The sequence below is a fragment of the Dermacentor andersoni genome, chromosome 1, assembly GCF_023375885.2.
Source record: "Dermacentor andersoni chromosome 1, qqDerAnde1_hic_scaffold, whole genome shotgun sequence".
Taxonomy (NCBI): Eukaryota; Metazoa; Arthropoda; class Arachnida; order Ixodida; family Ixodidae; genus Dermacentor; species Dermacentor andersoni.
In genome coordinates this window covers 148,979,544-149,006,245 of record NC_092814.1, presented here as the reverse complement: position 1 = coordinate 149,006,245, position 26,702 = coordinate 148,979,544, and the positions used below count along the sequence as shown (strand labels likewise).

The 26,702-nt window shown below is 45.9% G+C and overlaps 1 protein-coding gene across 5 annotated transcripts in view; it reads right to left on the bottom strand.

The window, feature by feature from the left end:
• Positions 1-26,702, bottom strand: part of CYLD (ubiquitin carboxyl-terminal hydrolase CYLD) — a 145,033-nt gene that overhangs the window by 76,358 nt on the left and 41,973 nt on the right. The window lies entirely within an intron of this gene.

Sequence of the window (26,702 nt, the reverse complement as noted above, 5' to 3'; positions counted from 1 at the left end):
AGATACCATTCATAAATGCAAATATTTTTCAAATACTTTTGGAATATTTCAAAACATCAGCTGTACCCAATTAAACATAAAACTGGAGCAAAAGTACTGTAAATTTTCCCCCCACAAGAATAGCATAGACATAAAACATGAGAACTTCTGTAGTTGAGCAGGCTACGTCACTTTGGTGGCCATACTTTACAGGCTATACAGTGATCAGCCGCACTCTCTGAAAAGTCCTGTGCATGTGAAGAAACTACTTGTTTGCTCCTAATCCTCCATTTGTGCTTTTTGATATTTGATTTGATTTGCTTCTGACACAATTCGATATGTACTTGATTCAGTCTCAAAAATAACTATTTGTGCCCCCCTACATATATTTAAAGGGGCCCTGAACCATCCCTCAAGGTTGGTGAAAAAACACAGTCGGCAGATAGCATATGTTGCTGTGAACATCTCAGCCAAATTTTGCAGTTGCACATGGATCTTGCAAGCGGAGTGTGAAGTCACCTTTCTCTCAAACACTCTCTTTTCAACCAGAGCCTGCTCCTCACTCTTTTCTGGATGCTTTATTTCGTAATATAGCAGATTTCCATATGCGGCTGCTATTGGCCAATAGCTGACATCAATCAAGAAGGGTGTTTGGAACAATGCGCCTCTTCCTACAGTTACTGTGTGTATTTATTGAGACATATTAATAAACAGGCTGAAGTAAGTACAAATCTGCTTTCGAAGTTAGATAATAATTATGTGTTTCCAGAAGAAGCAGACTATCGTCTCTTCACGCTGGGCCATGGGCCACCTGCACAGGAAATAAACTTTGGCCACCCTACTTATGGGTGCCGTAGCCGTCAGTTCTTGCTAATTTCGACTAGTTTTGAACACTCAACTAGCCTCAAACCACTCAAAACTTAAGGTCAGACCACACACAAGCTTGCCAGCATGGGCTCACTCCTGGCCACTCCTGATTAGATGCTTTGGCAGACTTCACTTCTCAATGGGCTACTGGTAGTGCTTCAGCATACACAAATTGGATGTGGCTACTATCCATCAGTCAAGCTGGCATAGGGCAAAGCTGGTCCGCACCACGTAGCATAGCCAAACAGGAGCATATGAGCGCAAGCGCACACTCTAGCCTTGTTGAGCACAAAGCAAATGCTGCAGTTGCATGTAGCTGCAGTCTGCTACATAACGTAGATATCGCGGCCGCCGCGGGGTGCCGCAACAAAGTCACTGGCTGAGTGCAATGCGGCTCACTGGGAACAACCACATTTGGCACGTCGCAGGCACCAAAATCGGAAATAATGATGTCTACATGAACATCCAAAATCAAATTTGAACTGCATGCCAAGGTGACGTTCAGTAAGCGTAGTGTTGTGAGCACACCCTGCTCTGCCATAGCCTTCACAATGCAAATCGGTGAAGGAGTGGAAGCACCGTGAACGACGTTTGATATTGAATAACTCCGCTTTTTCTGAACGCACTGAAAAACTTTTTGCGGCAAAGTATTTCTGAAGTAGTCTAATTTAACTTCAAATGCATTGCTTGACTTCGTTAAAAAGTGGTTCACGGCCCCTTTAACACACATAACATGGGAGAAAGAAATTATTTTAGTCAAAATACACAAGAAAGCTTTAAATAATATTCTCTGAACGGTGAAACAAGTTTAACCTTGCTTCACCGATTGTATGCACGAGTGCTCAAGCTCAGCAGTAGGCAGTAGAATGCACTAAAGCACAACTCATTCCCTGCAAGCAGAACAACAGAAAATTGCAGAATGGTCAAGTAGGGTTCATCCTTGGTGACATCACTACAAGCTGACAGAATGAGCACAGCTTGGAGGTTTAGGAGTTGATGAGAGTAATGTGGAGGCATCGGCTTGAAAGTGCAATGTGATAGTGCCACTATTTGTATTATGTGCAACAGTGCTGTAATGTGGCCTTGTCTCCTAAGTCTTTGGTTTTTCATGCTGACACATCACAAGTTATACATAAACTGGTTTTATAGAATACTGCTGGCAAGGGAAACCAAAAGATTAACAAAAATTCCACTATAAACGCTCACAAGCTATGTCAAAAATAGCTTTAGGAATTACCCCCTTTACCATGACATCACTGTGACACAGCACGTGCCACAGCGATGCTCCTTGTTAATCAAGTTAGCTGCGTTCTCCTGAGGCTTTGTCATGATCAGCTTCATAAAATTGTATGTGCAAGTTTTAGCAACGTAAATAATTTCAGGTGCTACTATATAACTTTTTTGTTAGATTTAAATAACATGTTGTGGATGGACGTCTCATGTTGTGTATATTGTGTAACGCCATAAGAGCACGGCTTCTAGTGCTGGGTTACAGGGAAGGAGGGTGCTAACAGGGGGAAGCCATAGTGGCTGCAACCCAGCCCAGGCCTCAATGCCCATGAGTGGGATAAGAAGGGGTCCCATTTAACAAGACGGTGAAAAAGCCTACCCCCTCCCTTCTTGTAACTGTCTTTAGCTGCCATTTCTCCATCCAGCCAAAATGACCTGTCGTGTCTGCATGATATTGTTACATTGAAGTGAAGGAGACAGAGAACGTTGATCGCTCCGAGGACAACGAAAAATCAACATAACCTGGCTGGGCTCTTTAGTTTCATGAACGCTATCTCTCTTTGAAAATACATCCTGTAAATAGTTTTATATGCATAACAATATTTTTTCACCTCGAAAGTCATCGCTGAGACGAAGCAAGCCATAATTCTTTCTTCACGTGAGAATGTGCTCTGCGCATTGAAACCCTAACAAAGCACTCTCACCAAATAGAAACCTGACGGTAACCAAGCACCACAGGATTTAAGCTATGTTAATTGCGATAGCAGTTATATGGACACTCCAGGTGCATTTTCTCTATTGCAGTGTTGTCCTGAATAAAGTCCAAGTGCGAGGAGAATGAGCAGCCCACAGGCCATATGTTTACGATCACATGATGCGTTGCAGCTGCGAGACCAAGCCAAGAGGTATTGTGGCTTGATCAACTCCACTACACTCCATTTCACAAGTAATTTGCAGCAGTTTGGAAGCTGCAGAATGCCTTAGCCAATAGGAAGGCCGAATGCCCTTCGATATGTGTTCATCTGCACCACATCGTCTGCTCATTGCCACAGTAATTTGCGGTATACGACATGCATGTGCAAAGGTCCAAACATGTCATGTACTGTATCGCTCAAATCTATCCTGTACCAAACAAAACTAGATATCTCTAATCCAGCCAATATACAAACAGTTACACCAGGAGCTACATTTCACTGTGCAAGGATATTATCTGTGCACGCCTCATACATTCGGCAATGCTGCAAACGACTTGCGACATGTGTTGTAGTGTCACTGTATACGCTCCTAATGTGTTGGCTTGATACGCACCATCTTTCCGCGGCCCTAATATTGGAGGTCATGTGATCGAGCACGCAAAGCCCCATTAGACCTAGTCATATGCCGGGCTTTGGAGGCGTAGTTGAAATTATGAAGCGAGCGGCGGCAGGAAATGTTCAGTTTAGGACATAGCACTGGTGCTCCTTATCACGCCAGCGTAGTGACAGTGATTTCTCGGGGCTGTTCACGTTTGTCTGTGCATGTATGACACCATGCTTGTTTAGTTAGTAAGCGAATGTTTGCTGCAGCAAGGTGCTCCGCTTTCCGGCCGAAACTGCTACTTCTTGTGTGTTATAAATATTATGGTTTGCACTGCATCTCAAAAGAAATTCGTTCACTCCTCATCATGCCAAGCCTAAAAGCTCCCATTCTGCCTAGCGTACAGTCACGAGCAAAAGTTTGGAGACCATGGCAGCAGAAAAAGAATTTTAATATCTTCTAAAGCACCTCCGTGGCCTGGAATTGGTTTAATACACTGTATTGGTCAAACACGTGCACGTATGCTTGCGCTCTTGATTTCAGCCAGAATTCCCAGGCTGCTTAAAGCTGAATGTACATGCAATCGGGACGCGTACAAAAGGGGCGAAGTGCAAAAACATTTGCGTACACAAATGCGCCCCATGTCTAGAAGAAAGAGCACCGTGACAGAATGAACGTAAGGGCCAATTTCTAGTCATAGTAACAATATATAAACTTAGATCAGCAACCTTCGAGTCAAGACGCGCTTAGAAAATTTGCCATTCCTATATCATGTGTCGACCCTGAAAGGTGCCAAGGATAGTACAAAATGAAATCGGCCGCCTGAACAAACGTGTTGAAAATATTTACTCCTCTTCAATCTTGGTTTCTCGGCTGGGAAAGCTCAAGTACACGACGGCCGCCCAGCTCGCAGCAAATAAATTCTTTGGCCGCTTTTCGCCTGTGCTTGCATTCTCCGAGTGCCCAACAGCACTGCCGCAGCGGGGACAAAGGAGCACCAATGCCCCACGCAGCTTGAATAGAACCAAGCTGATTCCGCTCGGGAAACGCGACTGTAGGAAGACAACGAGGAAGGCGGGGTTGTCAAAAATGAATCCACAGCAGGTGGTTTTGACTGCACTGCGACCTCTTTCATTGAAGAATATGCATAAATGCGGAAGCAGCAAGATACCATCTGCAAAAGAGCAGCACCAACAGGTGAACTCATCGCAAATTACCAAACGTCTATGCCTCCTGAAAGGTCCTATGTAGAGAACACATGGCTGTCCAATTATTCGATCCTTTTAATGTATCAGCATTCTCAAGCTACTTCACGCACTTTCCGGGGGCCAAGTATCTACAGTCAAATCTCGATATAACGAATCACGCGGGACCGCCGAAAATCGTTTGTTATGTTGAAATATCGATGTAATGAAAAACTTGCGGTTATAAGCCAGTGGTCAAACCTAGGAATGAAAGTGACGTACCTTGGCAGTATGCGTGTATGCAGACAAGCATACTCTCAAATAAAAATGTTTCACTCACTTCAAAGCTGCTTTATTTGAAGAAATCAGTGATTTTCTTCTGGCGCATGCAGCAGGCACGACCGATTAGGAAGAATGCGTCTACATCTTCCACTTTGCGCAATACCTCATCGGGTACGTCATTACACCGAGCAATGAAAGTGCAGACTTTATTCATGTGCACTAAAAGATCAATGTTTGACACGATCTCATTCTCTGTGTTCGGTGACCCACAGTCGTCTTCCTTCGGGTCGTCGTCACTAGAGACGTCGCGAACGCAGTTAACAATCTCTTCGGTTGTCAGGACCGCCGCCGTTAGTGCTGCTTTGTCACTCTGCACATAGTCATCGAAGGAAGAGATGGCAGGCAGCAGTTCCGCAACCTCGGTCCACAGGTCTCCTGGGTTGTTGTCGGTCACCTCCAGGTCACCTTCAAGCTGCACAGATGCTTTTACAAGCCCTGCTTTTCGCCAGCAGTTGCTAATGGACGCCATCAAGTTCCACCAAGCTCCCATGAGCATTTCCGCTGCCTGACGAATATTGATTGCAGTCGGCTGCTTTAGGCGGAGGTTGATAATCAACTGCTGCACAAGGCACTTACGAAATTCTGCTTTCGCACTCTTTATAATGCCCTGGTCTAGGGGTTGTAGCAAGGACGTGTTCTTTGGCGGTAGAAACTCCAAGTGAACGTGCGTCAAGCGATTCACAATGTGAGCAGAGCAGTTGTCGACAACCAGTAGAATTCTACGGTCATCCCTGCTAATTTGGTCGTTGAGTTTGATGAGCCACTCGGAAAAGAGTTCTCTGGTCATCCAGGCTCGTTTGTTGGCATGGTAGTCGTACGGTAACACCATGGCATTTTTCATCCAGCGAGGCTTTGCGTACTTTCCGATGACGAGCGGTTTTTCTTTGTGCCTGTTGCATTGCAGCAAGGCAGGACTGTCATGCGAAGATGCGACTTCTTCCCTCCTTTGCACTGCTGCCCTTTGAAGTGCATCGTCAGGTCTGGCAGGAGCTAGTAAAAACATGCGGTCTCATCCATGTTGAAAATATCGTCTTCAGAGTATGATTCAGCCACCTCTAGAAAACGATAATTGCACCAGGAATCCGCTCCTTCTCTGTCAGCAGCCTTTTCCTTGCCCGAGACTACCTGCCAAGTTATTCCGTTCCTTTGGCTGAAACGAAAAAGCCAAGTCGCACGGGCGTCAAATCCAGTTATTTCAAGTGCGTCAGCAAATTCACAGGTTTTTTCTTGGAGCATTTGGCCAGACACAGGAACGTTTTGCAGTCTGGCGTCTTTCAACCACGTAAGAACAGCTTGGTCCACATTTTGAAATTGAATAATGCAGCTTGTTCCAAATACTTAGGAGTCAGTATTATGCACGCATTGCAATGGCACTCACACTTTGACAATATATATTCCAAGGCAAACCAAAAACTATACTTTTTCAAGAAAAAACTGGAATGTGCTACACAGGACGTGAAATTAACAGCCTACAAAACCTTTGTACGACCAGTTTTGGAGTATGCTTGTTGTGTATGGTCCCCTCATCAGAAAGTCATGAAGGCAAAAACAGAAAGAATACAAAGACTGGCAGACCGTTTCATATGCGGTAAATACCGATGCACGGAGTCCGTTACAGCCTTGTTAAAACCTTGTGAACTGGAGCCTCTGGAGGAACGCAGACGTAAACATAGGCTAAAGTTTCTTTTCAAAATCATGAGTGGGCGAACAAAAATAAACAAGGATCTATATTTACAACCTCCAGGAAGGAGATGCGATCGTCTAAATAATAGCAGAGTTATCCAACCTTATTTAATACGTTCTGATGCTTTCCATTTCTCCTTTTTTCCTGACACGATTAAAATGTGGAACAGATTGCCTAATGCAGTTGTGAGCAACGAGGGGTCTGCTGACTGAAAATGCGTTAGATACTTTCTTTTGCGAGGATGTATACTAAATATTGCTACGAGAATTTTTGTTGACTTTTCTTTCTATAACTACTATTCTTTGCTCCTAGGATTTTTTTTTTCTAATTGTTGTTGTCGTTAACTACCAACAGCGTCAGTGAATTCGTATGCTACATAGAATGAAAATTATGTTTCATGTATTCTTGACACATCACCCTCCCTGTAATGACCCCAAGAACGGGGTTGACAGTATCAAATTAAATTTTGAAAAGTTTCCCAGCCATAGCCGTTTCCTCGTAGAAGCGAGTTGTGACTCCCGGTGAAGCTTGACAATCCCTGCGTCGATTTCCTGCTATGCATCCAATTTGTCCAGCAGCGAAAACTGCTTTCGCTTCTTCTTGGCGCCGTTGCTAGCTGCATTCATCGTAGGACCTCGCGCGAACATCGCCAAACCTTTGTCGTGAAGCTTGTCGTGAAGCAGTTGACACTCGACGTGGTGATGATGATAGTTATTGCACTCGTGGTTTCTGTTTCGCGCGAAAGTTGCAGCGCTGTTACTTCGTAATACTGATGTTCCTCGGTTATAAAGGGGGAAATAAGCTATGTGCGTTATTCTGAAATATGCGCTGTATTGAAATTCGTAGTTCTGAAATATTTTTACATTGAAAATATAGGCAATCTGGCGGGGATTTTTAAAATATTTGTAAATTTTAGAAATTTGTTAATGTGGGGTTCGTAGCAATGAGATTTGACTGTATTTAGCTATCTATGTATGCTTCTATCTATGCATGTTTGTATCCAACCGTTTTCCTGCCTACCTGGGTCACTGGGTGGTTCTTGGTCGAATTAGTAGTGCATCGGGCTGCTGTGATGAGGGAACAGGTTTCGAAACCAACCGTTGGAACAAATTGGGTGACTGAGTATGTGGTATATGTATATGTGTCGCTCTTCAACGAACCTCTTTCATGCTGCCATGGGTCACAGTAGATGCGGGACTAGGTAGGTATCACTGTTCTAAGAAAATAATTGACACCAACTTGGAGTACTGGGTATTTGTCACTCAGTCTGTGTTGATATTCAATGAACCTCTTTGATGCCAACTTATGTCACTGGGTATGTGCCAGTATGTGTGTGCCGCTCTTCAATGAGCGTATTTGATGCCAACTTGGGTAACTAGGTGTGTGCCGCTCTACAATGACGAGAACAATCCCTTAATTTCTCCTATGCTGAGGGGAATCGAGCCCACTTCACAAGGGTTCCTCAAGGACAGCAACCTGACACATTAGCAGGCTGAACCATAAGTGTACTGGGCAGTGGCGTAGCCAGAAATTTCGTTCGTGGGGGGCTCACTTTGCAGCTCGGCCTTCTCCTTATAGAATTAGTCGAGTGTGTGTGTGTGTGTGTGTGTGTGTGTGTGTGTGTGTGTGTGTGTGTGTGTGTGTGTGTGTGTGTGTGTGTGTGTGTGTGTGTGTGTGTGTGTGTGTGTGTGTGTGTGTGTGTGTGTGTGTGTGTGTGTGTGTGTGTGTGTGTGTGTGTGTGTGTGTGTGTGTGTGTGTGTGTGTGTGTGTGTGTGTGTGTGTGTGTGTGTGTGTGTGTGTGTGTGTGTGTGTGTGTGTGTGTGTGTGTGTGTGTGTGTGTGTGTGTGTGTGTGTGTGTGTGTGTGTGTGTGTGTGTGTGTGTGTGTGTGTGTGTGTGTGTGTGTGTGTGTGTGTGTGTGTGTGTGTGTGTGTGTGTGTGTGTGTGTGTGTGTGTGTGTGTGTGTGTGTGTGTGTGTGTGTGTGTGTGTGTGTGTGTGTGTGTGTGTGTGTGTGTGTGTGTGTGTGTGTGTGTGTGTGTGTGTGTGTGTGTGTGTGTGTGTGTGTGTGTGTGTGTGTGTGTGTGTGTGTGTGTGTGTGTGTGTGTGTGTGTGTGTGTGTGTGTGTGTGTGTGTGTGTGTGTGTGTGTGTGTGTGTGTGTGTGTGTGTGTGTGTGTGTGTGTTTTTTTTACATTTTCGTACATATGCAACGACCAGGGGAAAATCTCAATGACGCTGTCCTTTGTTAGAATGTATTGCGCAGGAGCAGCTGTCACCGGTTGTGTATTGCTCCGAAATTATAGTCGCGACAGAGAGCACGTATAAAAAGCAGGAGTTCTGCAAAATATACGAGGGCGAGTCAAATGAAAGTGAGCCAATGCGAATATATGACAAACGGGGTACTTTATTTAAAAGTAGTCACCATGAGTATTTAGACACTTGCCCTACTAACGAGTCGCGTAATTCCCGTCTCATAAAACTCCTTGCGTTGCTGCCCCAAAAATCTGTAAATGACTACACGTCATCTTCCGACACGAATCTGGTTCCCTTGAGCAGTTTTTTTCAAATTTTACCATATGTGGAAGACGCGAGGCAACAGGTCTGGGCTGCATGAGGGATGTTGCAGCGTTTCCCACTTGAACTTTGCCAGTTTTGTATTAACCACATCAGCGACGTGGGAACGGGCAATGTCGTTAAGCAAGATGTTCCCAATGCTCAATTTTCCACGTCGTTTGTTCTTGATTGCGACACGCAGCCGATCCGACCTTTCACAATATCTGAAACGATTTAGAGTCTCTCCAGGTTTAGAAAATTCGATCAATAATGGCCCCTAACGATCTAAAAAGAAGTCAACACTTTTCCGGCAGAAATGACGGCCTTTGTTTTCCTTGGGAGTGGTGAATTCAAGTGTTTCCACTGTAAGCGTTGCCGTAGTATTTCAGGCTACTAGTAGCGGCACCATGAGTCATCCCCGGTCACAATTGCAGACAAAAAGTTGTCACCCTCATCTGGGGTTCTTTGACGTGCACTTAAATCTAAGTACACGGGTGTTTTCGCATTTCGCCTCCATCGAAATGCAGCCGCCGTGACCGGGATTCGATCCTGCGACCTCGTGCTCATCAGCCCAACACCATAGCCACTGAACAACCACGGCCTTTTCAATTGTGGTGGTGGTGATTGCACGGTGGCTCTGGCCCGGCCATGGATCGTCTTTGTAACTTTCATGTCCTTCTTTGAACAGTTTGCTACAATGCTTCACAGTGGCCAATGAAACGCAATGTTCAACGCATACGGCAGCCATACGGCGAATAATTTCTTTTTGGGAAACATCTTCATTTGTCAAAAACCTCACGACACCAAGCTGTTCAACTTTTGGAGTGTCCATTATGTCACGCAACCATGTTCAACCCAGTGTATGAGAGCATTAAAGAACATTTAGCCTCACCTCTGCATGTCACTTGTAAATGAGATGCGTATGTGCTACGCGCATGCCTCGAAAATAATGAACCGAGCCATTATTGCGCGGGGCGGGTTGTCTCACTTTCATTTGACTTGCCTTCGTACATTAGAAATGCGAAGATACAATAGAATATACAAATGTGAAGATACAGCTTGACACAGGGCAAAAAATTGTCACTGGAAACAAAGTTGACTGCGCATATACACAAAACCTCGCAACAAGATGTTTAAGTATACGTGCAAGTCTCCAATAAATCTACGTACCTAAGAAAAAGTCACTATATATTATGCGTCAAACAAGGCAAATAAACAGCTTGCGCAACCACAGATTCACAGATCACAACACCCCCCCCCCCCCCCATCCCTCCACTCCCAAAATGTATCGCGTGCGACGGAAGGCGGCGCGCTTCCTCCCCGCTTTTCTCCCTTGCGCACACAAGACTGAGCCACCATCGTCGGCTCACCCCCTCCCCCTTTCCCGCCCACGCTTTCACTCGCACATAGGGCATGCGGCGCGCGGTCACGATGTTATCGCCCTTGGCCTTTATTTATACGGAACATGAGGGCAAGGGCAGGAATGCGCCTGGAGTCTTCATATAGCTGCGATTGCAATAATATAATAGTATCCGCCAACTCAAGCGTCCCGTGGCCCATTACTTTCCGCAAAAGAAGTAACAAAATCGAACTTTCACCATGCGACAATTCGCTGCGCCGCAACAATGTCTCCTTTTTTTCTTTTGTGGGGCGGGGGGCGGCGAAATAGAATAACGCAAAGGAAAGCATGTTGGATACAATTGAATGCCTACTTTGGGCACCTAGTGTGGCTACCGAAGGAATATCGAAGAAAACGTGTTACGCTTGGTCCACAGAAAACCATACGCATACTTCTCGGTATCCTACACCGGCGAGACAAAATTTTCTGGAGAGGTTGCGCTCAAGCGAACGCGTTGCAATCCGTCCAGTCACCGCAGTGCTGGCGGCGAGCAACTATGCATTGTTTCTTTTTCTCGTCTACTAGCCAGAAAGCGTCCAAAACTCTGCCAGGCGAAAAGGCAGTCGGCCAGAGAAAAAGGAACGCGCATCCAAGTACGCCGCGCGGTTGTCGATGCAGCACGAGAAAAACGCATGCGCTCTGGCTGGGTCGGCAGCCCGCGGTTTGCGAGAACAAAAAAAAAAATAAAAGAGTCTCAATGTATCCTCGTGAATAAAAGTCTAGGTAGAAAAATAAATAAGAACTTAGTCAGAATGGTGGCTTTAGTGTCTTGACATGGATGCTTTGGCGCAGGTGAAAAAAAAAAAATTTTCATATTCTTTTCTGTGACCTGACGGCACAAATGAACCACCACAACGCTTTGTCTCATCGCACCTCGCTGCGTGCTTTGTCAACTTGTCTGATAGTATGTTGATTTGGGTTGTCTCGTTGTATGGCCCGATGTACGACTTTAAAAAAGTCGATGCACCTTTGGCGTCAAATGTTTACAACAGCATTAAACACACAATGTTCCGGAATTGAAAATCTAAAGCACGGCTTTAGAAATGTCAGTGCACCTTTCGCATCAAAATGTTATGAGAACTTTATACCCACAAAGTTTCAGAATTGAAATCCAAGCGCTCCGTAGATTCCGCGGCCTCCGCGAGATGCCGAGACGAGCCCGCTCGCCATCAAAACGCCCGTGAAATTTTGTGCTCGGTGGGGCTCCTTGCGCTACGATATGTGACTCCCGATGCATGGGCGTTTCCGCGAAATCCAGCCCGATTTCGCAATGTTCGCGCTAAAATGTCTTTTCGAGCGTGAATTAAAGACATTCTAGACCAAATCGAGCATGATTTCCGGCGCCAGGAGTTGTTTTGGTCGGCGGCGCATGGCAGCACGAAAAAATTTCGGGGGGGGCTGAAGCCCCATAAGCCCCCCCCCTGGCTACGCCCCTGGTACTGGGTATGTGCTGCTTTTCAATGAACATCTTTCACAGCACTGCTTCAGCAAGCTATGCCATGAATGCATTGGGAATGTGCCGCTCTTCAATGAACCTCTCGCCATCTTGGGTCACTGAGTATGTGCCACTGGGTGTGCAGCAAGCGCGCATTCGTAGGAACCAGAGGGCCACGCTTCTCGTCTCGTAGGCCACGTGCTGACTACTCGACAGTGCCACTAGATGGTGCAGCATGTCCAGAAATAAGCGCGAGAGAGGAGCCACGGCCTCCAAAACACTGGCAGGTTTTGTCCTGGCCATCCCATTTGCATGGAGAGAGCATAATTTCAGTGGTATGTGTGGCCAGCTCCTTCTTTGCAATGGGGTGTTCGCACCCAAGGGCTTTTCATGCGTAGAGGAGGCTTTCGCATGCTCCAGTACTGCTGCTGCAGCTTGGGTGAGGCAAGAAAAACGATTCTGCGCTGCTATAAGGTCCCTTGCTGATTAAGGAATGATGGCAGTGAAGGTGTACAAGGGGCAAAGCGCATGCTGGCGGCTATTTATTAAGGCGAAAGCCTTAACTGGCTCATGGGTCAAAAAACCTGATGTCCGGCATTATCAAAAAATTGACCGTCCGCCGTTATGGCACCGAAATTCAATGGCACCAAAATTGAAGTGAGACCCACGACCATTGGTGGGAGTTGAACCCACTACCTTTGGTGCTAATTAATGAATAGTTCATTAGACAGTTAATTGAGGCATCTAGTTAATTAAGGTACTCTCTCACAACCTTCAGTGGAAGTCGAACCCTTGCCCTTTGGTAGGAGTCTAACCCACGACCTTTGGTGTTAAGTAAGGCAAAGTTAATTAAAGCACTCGAACCCACAACCTTTGGTGGGAGTAGAACCCTCGACCTTTGGTAAGACCAAAATTCAATGGCACCAAAATTGATAGTGCCACCATTGATGGTCAAACCCACGACCATTGGTAAGAGTCAAACCCATGACCTTTGGCGTTAATTAAGGCATACGAACCCACAACCTTTGGTGGGAGTTGGACCCTCGACTGTTGGTAGGACCAGAATTCAGTGGCACCAAAATTTATGGTGCCACCATTGATGGTCGAACCCACGACCATTGGTTGGGGTCGAACCTATGACCTTTTGGTGTTATATAAGGCAAAGTTAATTAAAGTACAGTTAATTGAGATATACTTAATTAAGACACACGAACCCATGACCTTTGGTGGGAGAAAACAAGTAATGGGAAGTAACAACGCATTCGAATGAGAATGTCAAGTAATTTAATGAATGCCTCGTGGGTGCTCAGGCTTTCGCCTTCATCCTATTTAAAGTATGCTAAAATGACTGTCAACTGTTCTCAAATGTTTAAATTTTTTTTCGCGCACATGGTACTTCCACTACATTCAAGTGAGTATGTAGAAGTAGTATCTCTGCAAGAGTTCATCATGAGATGGGTAGAAAGTATGAAGAGCCACCAACTAGCCTCTTTTATCAACCTTTAGAACTACGTATCTAGTGCTGGCTTTGTTAGCAAATGAAAATCTAACTCGCACGACCAAGTGTGCCAGTTAAAAGGCAAATATTCAAGGTGAAGTGTCACTGAAAGAGAAAACAAACAGTGAATGTTTCAGCTAAGGCGTAGCAAGCTTTAAAAAAGGTTTCATTGCTGATTGAAGAAAATCGGTGTGTTCTGCTGTGTGCGTTTGTGTGCCATTGCCTGCTGCGTGCCGCAGTTTCAAGGCTGGATGGAGCAAGAAATTGTGCGTGAAGTGTGAAATGATATATTATACAATTATTTACTCATTTATTACTATACTATAGTAGCCGTGCAAGCAGGTATTATGATTATGAACAGTATGATTGAAATGCTAATTACACCGAACACAAAAATCCGCTTGTCTCTCATCTGTGTGCCTGCTTACTGCATGCATATTCTATTTAATAAAATATATTTAGTTATGGATATCTTACACGCCTTCAGGAAGGCACTGGGTAAGGGGAAAGCTACTGTTACATCAACATAAAACAAGCATTATTCAACAAGGCAAAAAAAGTATCAACGTAGCAAAAGTTTCATTAGCACAACGTAATACAGCGTGCAAGATCAATGCAGTCAAACAAAAAGTACAATTGAAATTAAAACTAAAAACAAGAAAATGTATGCACAGTAAGATACCAGTAAACATTACACGAAGATCATCGTACTACAGAGTAGGCGTACAATGTGGCACTTACCATATCAATTGCTGAATCACTGTAATTGCGCAAAAAAGAAAATTCAAAAGTGCAAAAAAAAAGAAAAAATAGGAAGTGAGACAAGGCAACAACAATTAAACTCTGCCATCCATGATAAGCTACAAGCTCAGAGCTAACGAATGTTGTGTGAACCCATACATCTTTGTTTAGAATAATAAAGTATTATACATAAGTACTACAATATCAATGGATAAGAATAGAGAAAAGTACCGGAAAAAACTAAGGCACTAGGGAACTAGATGGATGAGACGGCAAAATGTTAAAGGCAGAGCTGAAAAATTGCTTGGGATATATCCTGTGAAAATCTTCCACAACATGTGAAAAAAGAAGCAATGCGTACATTGAGATCCCGTGCTGTCTGCTTTCTACGACCGCCTCCGCATGCGCCGGAGCCCTCGGCTAACAGCACCATCGAAGGGCGGCTGGGCGCACGCCCCCCATTACATTTCTTTTTTTTTTCTTTTTTTGCTGGGGAGCGCGCCGAATAGGTCAGCCGGAGAAAAAACTGCGAGGGCACGCAATCCCGGAGGCCATGGAAGTGCCCAGATGCAGCATGACGCATTTGCACGCACTGGCACGCCATGCATTTCGGAGGCCACGCGAGGGCTTCGCAGTGGCAGTGCTAGATGGCGCCTAGAGTTCTTCGGGAAACGCGAAAAAGGAGTCCCGCTGCAGTACACGCTTCATACATGTATACTTAATATTGTCTTCTTAAAATGCGCTGTTCCGAAAATCACATCTGGGTCAGTCTTCTGCAGGCAGACTATCGTCGCACCAGGGTGCACTTCCGTCAGTATCAATATTTATGCATTCTCATTTTTGTACCTGTCTTAACATCGAAAGGTAAAATTCCAGGTGATTGTTGCAGCTTCCTATATGGATTTTCATAGTTTCGAGACAATCTCAATCACTATATTGTTCGTACTTCCATCCCAACTTAGTGCAAGAAACTTGCTATTGGACAAATAATTAAAAAAATTGAAATGCATTCTAAGAAGATCTTGGTCTTTAGGTTTTCTAAGAACGCTAGATAAAAGTGGTTTCCGTGAGGCGCATTTTTCTATCAACCTAAATAAAGGTTGCTGATATATGGTAAATCGATTCAACTTTCAACAGGATATAGACCTTTTCAACGGGCGAGGAGGAAAGGGCGTGAGGCGAGCCTTTCCTCCTCTCTGGCTTGGGTGATCTGGCGCGGCGCTGCTTGAAAGTATGGGCTCCCTGCAATGGTCAGGCGGCACAGCGATCGGCTCAGCCATCAGCACCACCGTGTCAGTTGCGCGAAACACCGAGGCGGCCACTGTTACGAAGGCATGCTTTTGCGGTGCTCGTTTGAAACCTGTCGGACATTCTAAATTGCAGTTTTAAGGCAATCGAAAACATCGAGGCCCATTTTGGACCACTGACGCTTCAGAAAGGACGTCAGATTTACGACTGCAACCATGTATATCGTGTCAAAGAAGTAAACATCACGAACATCACAGCAAGGCGCTTAAATTAAATTATAGTGCTTTAGGTGCCAAAACCATGGTGTGATTAGGAGGCACGCCGTGGTGGGGGACTCCGGAATAATTTGGACCACCTGGGGTTCTTTAACGTGGACCTAAATCTAATTACACAGATGTTTTGGTATTTCGACCCCATCGAAATTCGGCCGCAATGGCTGGGATTTAATCCCGCGACCTCGTGCTTAGCAACCCAACACGATAGCCACTAAGTAACCACCGCAAGTCGCGAAGTATTTGTCACAACATAGCAAGCATGCTAACGACATTGAACTCAAAGATAGTTAACAAATAATTATTTTATGCCACTTAAGTGAGCAAATACAGCTGTGGACGTCTCTTAACTGTCAATTGTCGCTTCATTACTTGGAGCGTGCGTTGAACCTCACAATTGTAGAGGTTTTGGCGAATTGGCATGTAAGTGTTTTTTTCTCCGTTGACAAAGTGCCTCGAGCATATTCTGGTATTGTCGTTCGGGGTCGAATGGGAGAGGGCATTACCGCTGAAGCATCATAGAGAGCAATCAGCTGAGACTAAACAATGTGAAGACTGAACATATATGCGCTAGCGTACGCGAGACAAATACTAATTTTCGAATACTCGACGTGTGCTGCAGTGTACTCCAACCTTAGTTCTGTTGTTCTAAGCGCGAGAAAATATCGGCATGAATGAGCTCGGTTCCAGAATTCGCGTCTGGATCTTGGCGCAGGAAGAAACACAGCGCGTACAAAGCTTCAGCACGGAGCGCTTACGAAGCTAGATTTGACACATAACAACCACTGCGCGTTTGTTTTGGAGTAAGACGAGCTAAACAACTACCTAAACTAATTTACAAGAGCGGGAATCAGTTCACGCGTGTTTATGCAGTTGACGCTTTATTGTGTGTTGTTACGGGTGCCGCTGCTGGTTGTTTATTTTTTCTTGTTTTTGCATTTACGTTTTAGTTCGTTTAACAGAAATTTGCAAGACCGACACGAACCGCGACGATCCACTTCATCGCCGGGTTGCTTCCCCCGGTTTTGAAGGAAAGCGGTGCAATTTGTTACCGACATCCCCTTCGCGGTTGTTACAATCCTTAACGCAGAAGTATCTGCACTTGTTCTTTTTGTTCATACTTCTCACGAAGGAGCTGCCAAGAGGCCACGATGAATCCATTAGAAGATTGGAAAAGCAGGCTTTCAGGCAGGCCTGAGCGCACCACGGACAACGGTGAAATGACGGCGAGGGCCTACCCGCGGGCGCTCACTGCTGCTGCTAGGTGGTGCCACATGTACAGGCAAACTTCATTGCAGGGTGCCCATTGCTGTCGCGTGCTGCAGAACGATTTCGAGATGTTTAGGTCGGACTCTGTGAAATTCACGCAATATCTGCTCATATAAGATCGCCAGGGAAGTCTTTCTATGCATCGGTAACTACAGTACGCGGAAATATCTTTTGGGGGCGCAAACATGTGACGTGCATTATCAGCATTATCAGCCGCGGTGTGTATGTGTTGTGAACCATTTTGCGTATATCGGTTTTAATTCAGCGAAGAGAACCGGTGTCTCTGTATTACCAGCATGAAATAATAAATCTGCTTACTATCTGGTCGCTTGGCGTCGGGACAACATAAGAGCGCATGCTCGTGTACGGCCAACTAATGCAACTACGAAACATCTAAGCGGCTGGCGCTATCAAATATTTGTGATGCACCGGTATCGTTCTCACACATTTCAAGTCTAGTAGACCTGAAATCACTATATGTCTACGCTAGCCTTCCTGCACGAGGCCGATGGCGCTGGTCAACACAGTGATCACTGCGGTTGGTGAACCAGCACGATACATATATAAGCTATGTGATTCGGCATTGCGTTTTCGTCCTGTAAAGCCATAATATGTGAGAGGGATCGCATAAAAAGAATGCGATGGCTATTATTGAGGACAAAATTTCCGTAATACATGTGAGTGCTTAGTAGAGAACGGAACGAACACAACTGAAAAACAAATTCGGTTATCATCCTCTTTCTCGAAAAAGAAAGGAAACGGGCTAATGCCGCGATACGACCTCGCATAGTCACGCTGCACAACTTTTATAGATCTATAAACGTTGATGCTGCATGCTTGGACCATGCGCTATGCAGAACAAAGATATCTGTAATCCAGAACCTGCCATGCACTGCCTAGGACGCTCGCACAGTTCGTAAACGGTCGCTTTGCTGGACAAGTATAGTTCACACTGTAAGGTATGCTGTTTTTACTGACCAAAACTATTTTATTCATGGGTGGAAACCTCATCCACCGAACCAAGTAGTAACGCAATGTAATCTGCAACTAACAGTTTGAATGTGTGTCAAAGTATAACAGCACAGCTCAATGTAATCTGCAGCTAACAGTTTGGATGCGTGTCAAAGTATAACAGCACAGCTCCTATCGTAGCAGAACGGTACCCATGCCGTTACGATGTTTCGTTGCTCCTAAACCGCAGCTTAGAACAAGAGGATAAAATACTGGAATAAGGTCACATTAGTGAATGGAACATTCAGAAATGCAGAATTGATCTCTGAGGCCAATTGTAGGCTCAAACATTCGCGCACACATCGCGCTGCGTGCTCCGTCCGCCTCAACGCCAGCAGAAACTTCGGCCATACCGACTTAAACCACTTCAGTACGTCTCACTGAACCACTTACCACGTAGAGGACGCGAAAAGAAATGCTAGAAACTACCGCCGATCGTATAGACCCTTTTCATGCTTTCCCAGAAGACTTCCGGTTAAGCCCTCAGGAGCAACGCAAGTTACAATAGTCCATAAACTTATGGGACCCTCCAACTGGCACCAGTTTTGTTCGGGAGTTGGAATGTTTGACAATGAATTGTATTGTAATACGCAACAAAAAAAAAAGCCCGTACATGAGTTTGACGCATGGTGCACGTTCTTTATATGTGAAAACGTCAAGAATATGTGCCTACAGTATACTATGCGGCAAACTACTTCTTCTTGGCTAATTGGACTCTCGAAAATGGCTGACCGGAAGTTCTCTGGGGTCATGAACGCACTGCTGCCACATCGCAGATGAAAAAGGTCTATACCTGCCATGCAAGACGGAGCGCTCGCCAAAGCCAGCATGCCGACTGCCCATAGATGGCGCCACTGCGTAGCAGTATTGTTATACGCTGTTACCTACCAAGGCCACAGCTACAGTGTACTAGAATAGCTTCTAGTACACCGTAGCCAGGGTACAGTGTCTAGAATAGCCAGGGGCGCTATTCTGGACATTCCGCCATTTTCTTCGGTGCGTGACGTAGACGCGACGCGAATAAAATGGCGCTGATGGCCCCATTTTGTTTTCGAAACGTGAAGCCAAATTGACGTTTTGCCTAAGAAACTAAAATGAAGGGACTGAATGTAGCGTTATTGGTAAAGCAAAACAGTTTTCCTCCGCAGTAAAAATAAAGCAGCTAGCTCAAAGCGTATGATTATTCCGTCGAAAACGCTTCTCGCTTCCGTCATCTGCTGCGTACAAGTCGTAGTCTGCTTCAATAGCTCGGATGCGTGTCCCCGGGAAATGGAACGAGTCATCGTATGTTGGCGCCAACGCGCTTGTTTTTTTGCTTGAGACAACATACGCGACCTACCAGTGGTGATGCGCGCACGTTCTAGGCCACGTTATCGCTATCTCGTGAGAAGCAAGTGACTCAGCCCGACTCGGCTGCCTGAGAAACGGCCGAATATCACCGATAGCGTTGCGCACGCCAGAGATATCCACTAGCGCGACCAAGCGCCGGCGCTACCGTCTCTTGTTCACTTCGCTGGTTACTCGCACCGCGGGAGGGAATTTCAAGACGCCGCCTTGCGTACATTTCTTTTTATAAATTAGAAAGACGCCGCCTTGCGTACATTTCTTTTTAAAAGTTAGAAAGACGCCGTTGTCATAACTTTTGATTGCGCGAAAAGACAAATGCAGCAGTGAAAAGTGGACAACATTGCCGAAAGTTTGCTATGTTCAACCAATATTATATTGTATAAACGCGTTCTTTTAAAACATGATGGCCCCACCACCCGAGAGCGATGCAAATACTATGACCACGCGTTATGAACAAAAGATTTTCATGGCGCCAAACGACGGGGAAAATGTGGCGATACGCATTCTTCTCGGCTGCCATTGCATATGGCTGCTCATTAGCATAATTCGCGCGGCTCGTCGCACTACAGATTATGGCGGGAAATCTCAGCAATGGCGGCCCAGCGCAACGTCACGCTAGCTACCATAGTCACGCATTGTCAAAATGTCGTTTACGAAACAGCCCTTCCTGTGACGCTCCTCAAGGGATATTCCTTCAGCCAATCAGCAAGCTGGCATGGCGCATATCTTGGATCGCCACCGCATATTCGCGAAATTTCACATACATTGCACTGGCTTCTGTACGCTACCGCTCACATTCTTTTTTAATCGCTAACGTCGCAATATAGGTGCCAAGGAACAAAAAAAATGTATTAGTCCATAAAATTCGCTGCTTTACGTCACGTTTCGTCATCTTGATGAAAACGCAAAATTGCATTTTGCACAACTTCCGCTTCCCGGTACAAATTTCAAAGCACGTGACCTCTTGACAGCCAATCAGAGAGTGAACATGGCGGATAATGGCGGCCGTGCAGCTACCATAGCTAGGGTGGCTAGAATTGGGAGGTGTGAAGACCGCGGCGCTGCCGCCATTGCCCAGGGAGGCCCCGCTACGCGTTCCTCCCACTGGGGGAAAATTTGGCGCTTCCGTCGGGGGCGCGGGTAGGGTGGCTAGCGCGGGAGCGCCGTGAGCTTGTCAGTCTCGTAGGCCACGGTGCAGTGCAAAGTAACTCTCGCGGTCGGTGTAGTGCAGCTGCGTTTTTCTCGCGTTTACTAAGTTTTTCTTCAAAGTACGTGGTATGAGCTGCTGTCGCTATCCCTTGACACCCTGTGAACATGTTGCAACGATATGGAAGGTCGACAGCAGTGCCTTGACATTGAAAGTTGAACCCAAGTTGACATATTCCCACATATACCCTAGTGGATTTGAAAAGATGCGGGTAAATCTGGCCTTCAATATTTTGAACAGTGCAGTTGTGCACGCCATGGACTTACACAAACAAAAAAATGAGCAACAGTACTCAAATCTGGAGCCAACAAGGGTGTTCATTGACGTGATGGCTCAAACAATTGAAGCCATGACATCACGGTTTCCAGCTGAAGCTTTGAGGTATGCACACAGCAACTGTGCTCATTTTCGTGTGCCGGTGGTAAATGCTTGTCGTGTTGTTTCACACGTGGCAGTGCTCAAGAAACTGCACTTAACAGCATGCTGGCATTTCTGGATCAGTGGGAGGGCCATGCTAAAGGGCTCGGCTTCTTAAGCAAGGGCACATCAGAAGGTCTGCGTGTGACCATACATTCCACTAAAGTCCTCTTGACGTATTTAACTGAGAAGGTTGGGTTCAGGTTCTTGATGACTTCCCGCCTCAGTCAGGAATGCTTGGAGCGTTCATTTGGTATTGTGAGACAGCCCAGCGGAGCCAATGATCACCCCACTCCTGCACAGTTCATTATTATAATGAAGTATGCAAGCTTATGCATTTAAGTCTGGGGGCGGGGGGGGGGGGGCATGGGGACAGGGGGGGGGGGGGGGGCTTCTGTATCCCTCAGTCTGTCTATACAACCCCGTTCAGACACTCGAGGACGGGTTCACTCGTGCATTTAGCACTACGCGACTGCACGCAAAAGTTGTCAAGAATTTATTGCTTCTAGCAGGCAATGTGCCACAGATTGTCTACAGGAAGCATTCCGCTGATCTAACAGGATCGGTGTCTAGGTTTTACTGTATAGCATGTATTCACTTTTTCCTCAAAGGCTTAAATCAGTGTGTCATCCACAACAAAGCCAAGAAGGTTAAGCCCTGTGTTTTGTAAAAATGTGATATTATGCAATAACTGTGTTATTTCCAATACACATAACTCGCAAGCGCTTTGTACTTTCTAAAATTTCTTCACCACAATGCTGATATATTGCATGAACTTCTTCCATTTAAAGTAATGTTACAACCCATATATGTGACTTATGTGCGAGCGACACATTCAAGGTTATTCCAATGCGCTGGCCTTGCGCGGCGATTTCTATGAACTATACTTTCGTTAAGGCATAAGCGCGCTAATCTCGGCAAGAGGTGGTCGCGAAAACCGTTGCTGTGTCCGCTGCGTAGCCGGTGCTCGCTGTTTCAATGTGGAATGAGAGCAGCGAAACATTAAATTCTCTCAGCATCTACAATGTAGAGAAAAAAGTCTGGTCAGATTCTAACGCATTCAAACGCTAAAACTAAGCGCTACCAAATCATTTTCCCGCCCGTAGGTATGGAGACGCCGCGAGAAACTACGGCACCCTAAACGGCGCCCCGGCCGGCAGCGCCGTCACGCGGCAGGAACGCGTTTTGGGGCCAGCTTCCGGAGGCCGGTCTTCACACCTCCCCATTCTAGCCACCCTACCATAGCCGCCACGGAGGAAGGAAACTAAGGAGAGGCCCTGACGTCACTCTTTGTGAAGCAAAAGTGAAGCCGGAATTTGGCGTTGCTCATGGCGATGCTCCGCCTTTTGGGCCACCCTCCTCTCTTGTTTACATCTTTCGCGAAACCACGCCGCGCTGCGCGTGGTGTCGCGCGCTCGCGCAACATTTGGCAGAGCACGGTGTAGGTAACACAGCGCAACAAGACACGGTGACTAACGCAAACCCGCCCACTCAGCGCCTTTGCCACGGCCCGAAACCTACCAGAGCAACACGTGTGAGCGCTCAAAACCATAACAACGCCGCTATTGTGGCCCAAAAGGCGTGGCCATACAACAAAAAAAAATAAAAAAAGCAGCAAAAAAAATGAGAACCTACTGCGTCATTTCCGCCACACTTTTCTCCTAGCGCGCGGAGGGCGTAGGGCCTCTCCTTAGTTTCCTTCCTCCGTGATAGCCGCCATGCGTCAGGCCATGCGTGTCTTGAATAGCGCCCCAGGGCATGGAGGAAGGAAACTGAGGAGAGGCCCTACCCCCTCCGCGCGCTAGGAGAAAAGTGTGGAGGAAATGACGTAGTAGGTTCTCCTCTTTTTTGCTGAATTTTTATTTCTTTGCCGTGGCGGCCACGCCTTTCGGGCCACAATGGCGGCTTTGTTTTGGTTCTGTCTAGTTCTGTGCGCTCACACGTGTTGCTCCGTAGGTTTCGTACCGTGGCAAAGGCGCCGTGCGGGCAGGTTCGCGTTGGTCTCCGTGTTTTGTTGCGCTGCGTTAGCTGGACCGTGCTCTCCCGGATTTTGCTGTGGCCAGGTGGCACACGAGGGACTAAAGTTCGTGAAATGAACGCGCATGCAACGCTGTACGCAATGTACCGCACCACGGCAATGGCAACGGACGAAGGAATATCCGCGGGAAATATTGCCCTCTTTGGCGGAATCATGCTAACGTGCTAACGATTGTTTAGTATTGCTGCGGAGCGCGCGGGTCCGAGCACCACGGTTGCACGCAGCGCGGCGTGGTTTCGCGAGAAATGTTGCACCAGTTCACCAGTTGCACCAGTTCAAATACTGGTGCAAGCAAAATTAAAAGGTGAAAGTGAACGTTGGTTGTCAGAAATACGTGAGAAAAAGAAGGCCGCACCTAGAGTATTTTGGAACCACATAAAATTATTAGGCAGGAAGTCAACAATACAACATATCCTGGACGAAGATGAAAACAGACTGGAAGGAGAAGCGGCAATAAATTACATCCAAAAAGTAACAGCCGAACCTTTCCAAGGCAAGGACGAGGTTGTATTTGAAGAAAAAAAGAGCATGAAAGAGGCCCAAATGGAAAAGGAGCTGGTGCTGACAAATTTAGACTGGAAGAAAGCGGAAGAGAAAATTCCTAAGCGCACAGCCACAGGGCTAGACGAGGTTCCCGTTAGGCTGATAAATGAACTGGGACCAAAAAGTAAGGAAGCTCTGGTGAAAGCAGTGGAAAAAACTTTAAAAGATAGACGAATACCAGACAGTTGGCGACAAAGTAGAATGAATTTAATTTATAAAGGTAAGGGGGAGAAAGACAGAATTCACTCGTATAGACCGTTGACCATTAATTACATTGGTAATATACAGGCTAGCAATGCAGGCAATCAAATTAAAGCTTCAAGCATGGGCAGAGAATAATGGCATTTTGGGAGAGCTTCAGAATGGCTTTAGAATAGGTAGGGGTTTGGATGATAACTTGTTTGTTCTTACTCAGTGTATTGAAATATCAAAAGCAGAAAGCAGACCGTTGTATGTGGCCTTTTTGGACATTACAGGAGCCTACGACAACGTAGACCACAACATTTTGTGGGATATTCTGGAAGAGGAAGGCTTAGGTAACGATTGTCTACAGCTTTTGAGAGAGATTTACCTAGAAAATACCGTTTGCGTTGAATGGGAAGGGATGAGGAGCGCGGAGAAAGTTCATATCAACAAGGGACTGAGGCAGGGGTGGCCCTTTATCCCCGCTGCTGTTTATGATGTACATGGTGAGGATGGAGAAGGCGCTAGAAGGAAGTAATATCGGATTTAATCTCTCTACAAACAGGCAGGTACAGTAATAGAGCAGCAACTCCCAGGTTTATTTTATGCGGACGACATTGTGTTGCTCGCTAACAAGCAAAGTGATTTGCAACGTCTGGCTAATATCTGTGGACAGGAAGGCAACAATTTAGGTTTGAAATTTAGTGTTAGAAAATCAGGTGTTATGGTATTCAATGAAAACAGTGAACAGACAGTGGAGATACAATGCCAAGAAATACCTCGGGTAACAGAATATAAATACCTTGGTATATGGATAAACGAAGGCCATGGATATATGGAAACACAGGAAAAAACCATAACAGTCAAGGGGAAGAGAAATGCAGCCATAATGAAGCACAGAGCGCTATGGGGATACAATAGGTACGAAGTCCTCCGAGGTATGTGGAAAGGGGTAATGGTTCCAGGACTTACTTTTGGAAATGCGGTTGTTTGCTTTAAATCAGGGGTACAATCAGGACTCGACGGGAACCAAAGGTCAGTGGGTCGCCTCGCATTGGGCGCTCAGGGAAGACTACAAATGAAGCTGTGCAGGGGGATATGGGCTGGACTAGTTTTGAAGTGAGGGAATCTCGCAGTAAAATTGAGTATGAAGAACGGCTGAGGAATATGGAAGAAAGTAAATCGGCTGGGAGAGTGTTCAGGTATCTGTACAGGCAAAATATTGATTCACAGTGGAGGAAAAGAACTAGGAAGCTTACCAGCAAGTATGCGGCCTGTGGGGTGGGCAACACAGCAACAAAGAAGGTCAAGCGGAAAGTCAGAGAGGCTGAATTAATCTCATGGGTGGCGGCAATGGAAAATAAACCTGCCATGCGTAACTACTTATGAGGAAAAAACGAAATCAGGAAAGAAACCATTTATGATAACTCAAAGGGAAGCTCATTATTTTTCGAAGCGAGATCGGGATGCCTTAGAACACGCACCTATAAAGCGAGATATAAGAAGGAAGAAGAAGCATGTGCTTGCTGCGGTAAAGCTAGGGAAACGACGGAGCATATTTTATTAGAATGTGAAGACGTCTACCCAGCGGTCGATTTAGGCGCCACTGGCCTCCTTGAAGCCCTTGGGTTCAGCGGGAGCAGTGGTAAAGCAAACAGGTCCGCAATAGACATTAGAGGCGATTGGAGGATTGGTGGAAGTAGGGAAACGACAAAAGACGGAGACGTACAAAAGCACAGTTCGCAATCGGGGATCAGAAAATTTGGACGTGGTAGTTCATAGCGTTTTTTTTTTTTCTTTTTTCATTGGTTAACTTAGGTAGGATATTAGGCAACATAGTAGCAAGAGCTTGGTGGCGCAACCCACCGCCCCGTTCCAAAGGGGACGCTCATAACATCCATCCATCCATCCATCCATCCATGTAAACAAGAGAGGAGAGCTGGCCCGATAGGCGGAGCAACGCCATGAGCAACGCCAACTTCCGGCTTCACTTTAGCTTCACAAAGAAAGACGTCAGGGCCTCTTCTGAGTTTCCTTCCTCCTTCCCCCAGGGCATCGCTACTTTTCACGGCGATGTCCACCCGTTACAAAGGATGAGGCCACTAAATCCAATCCAATGGTCAGGATGTCTTAGAACGCGCAGCTATAAAAAGAAATTTAACGAAGACACATGTACTGTGTGTGGTAAATCTGTAGAAACAATAAACATAGAGCTTCTCACTATTAACCTAGAGGAAAATCTGGCGCTGCTGCGCTGTGGTATGCATGGGAATGCCGGTATATTGTGACTTCGGATTGGCATCGTTCTCGGAGAGCCAGGCAAGCACCATTCCGTCTGTCACAATTATTCATTTTCTACTAAAACTGCACGTAAAAAGCTGTCTTAGCTTTATTATTACACAAAAACATGTTTTGTTTAACCATGAGAACTTGTTATTGCATGTACAATTATTTGATACGTAAAAAGTATCAGCGGGCCGCTAAAGTTCGAGGACAGACGACAAGATTCGAGCTCGCTTTGAAACAGTTTGTCGTCTGTTCTTGCTTTTCTTCGCTTGGCCATGCGTTGTAGGTGAGTAAAGGTGCCATTTGCGTGAATGGAAATATTTTATGAAGATTTTACTTTAAGAACGCGTTATTTTTGTAGCCGTATCCACGTTTTAGACGAAGCATCTTACAACACCAGCCAACACAAGCCTCGCGGACACATATACCGTCATTCCCATGACGGCACAGCGCCCCTTAAGAAAGTCCCATAGACGGTGGCCCCAGATTTCCCTCTAGGTGCTATAGTGAGAAACTCTATGCAATAGAACACCTCATACTAAAATGTGATGCTATCCATCCCGATGTCGATGTGGGCACAGTCACGCTTCCTGAGGCCCTAGGGTTTAGAGATAACAATAGTCACGTATATAAATATGCGGTGGAAATTAGCAAAAAGCGATTGGAAGATCGGTGG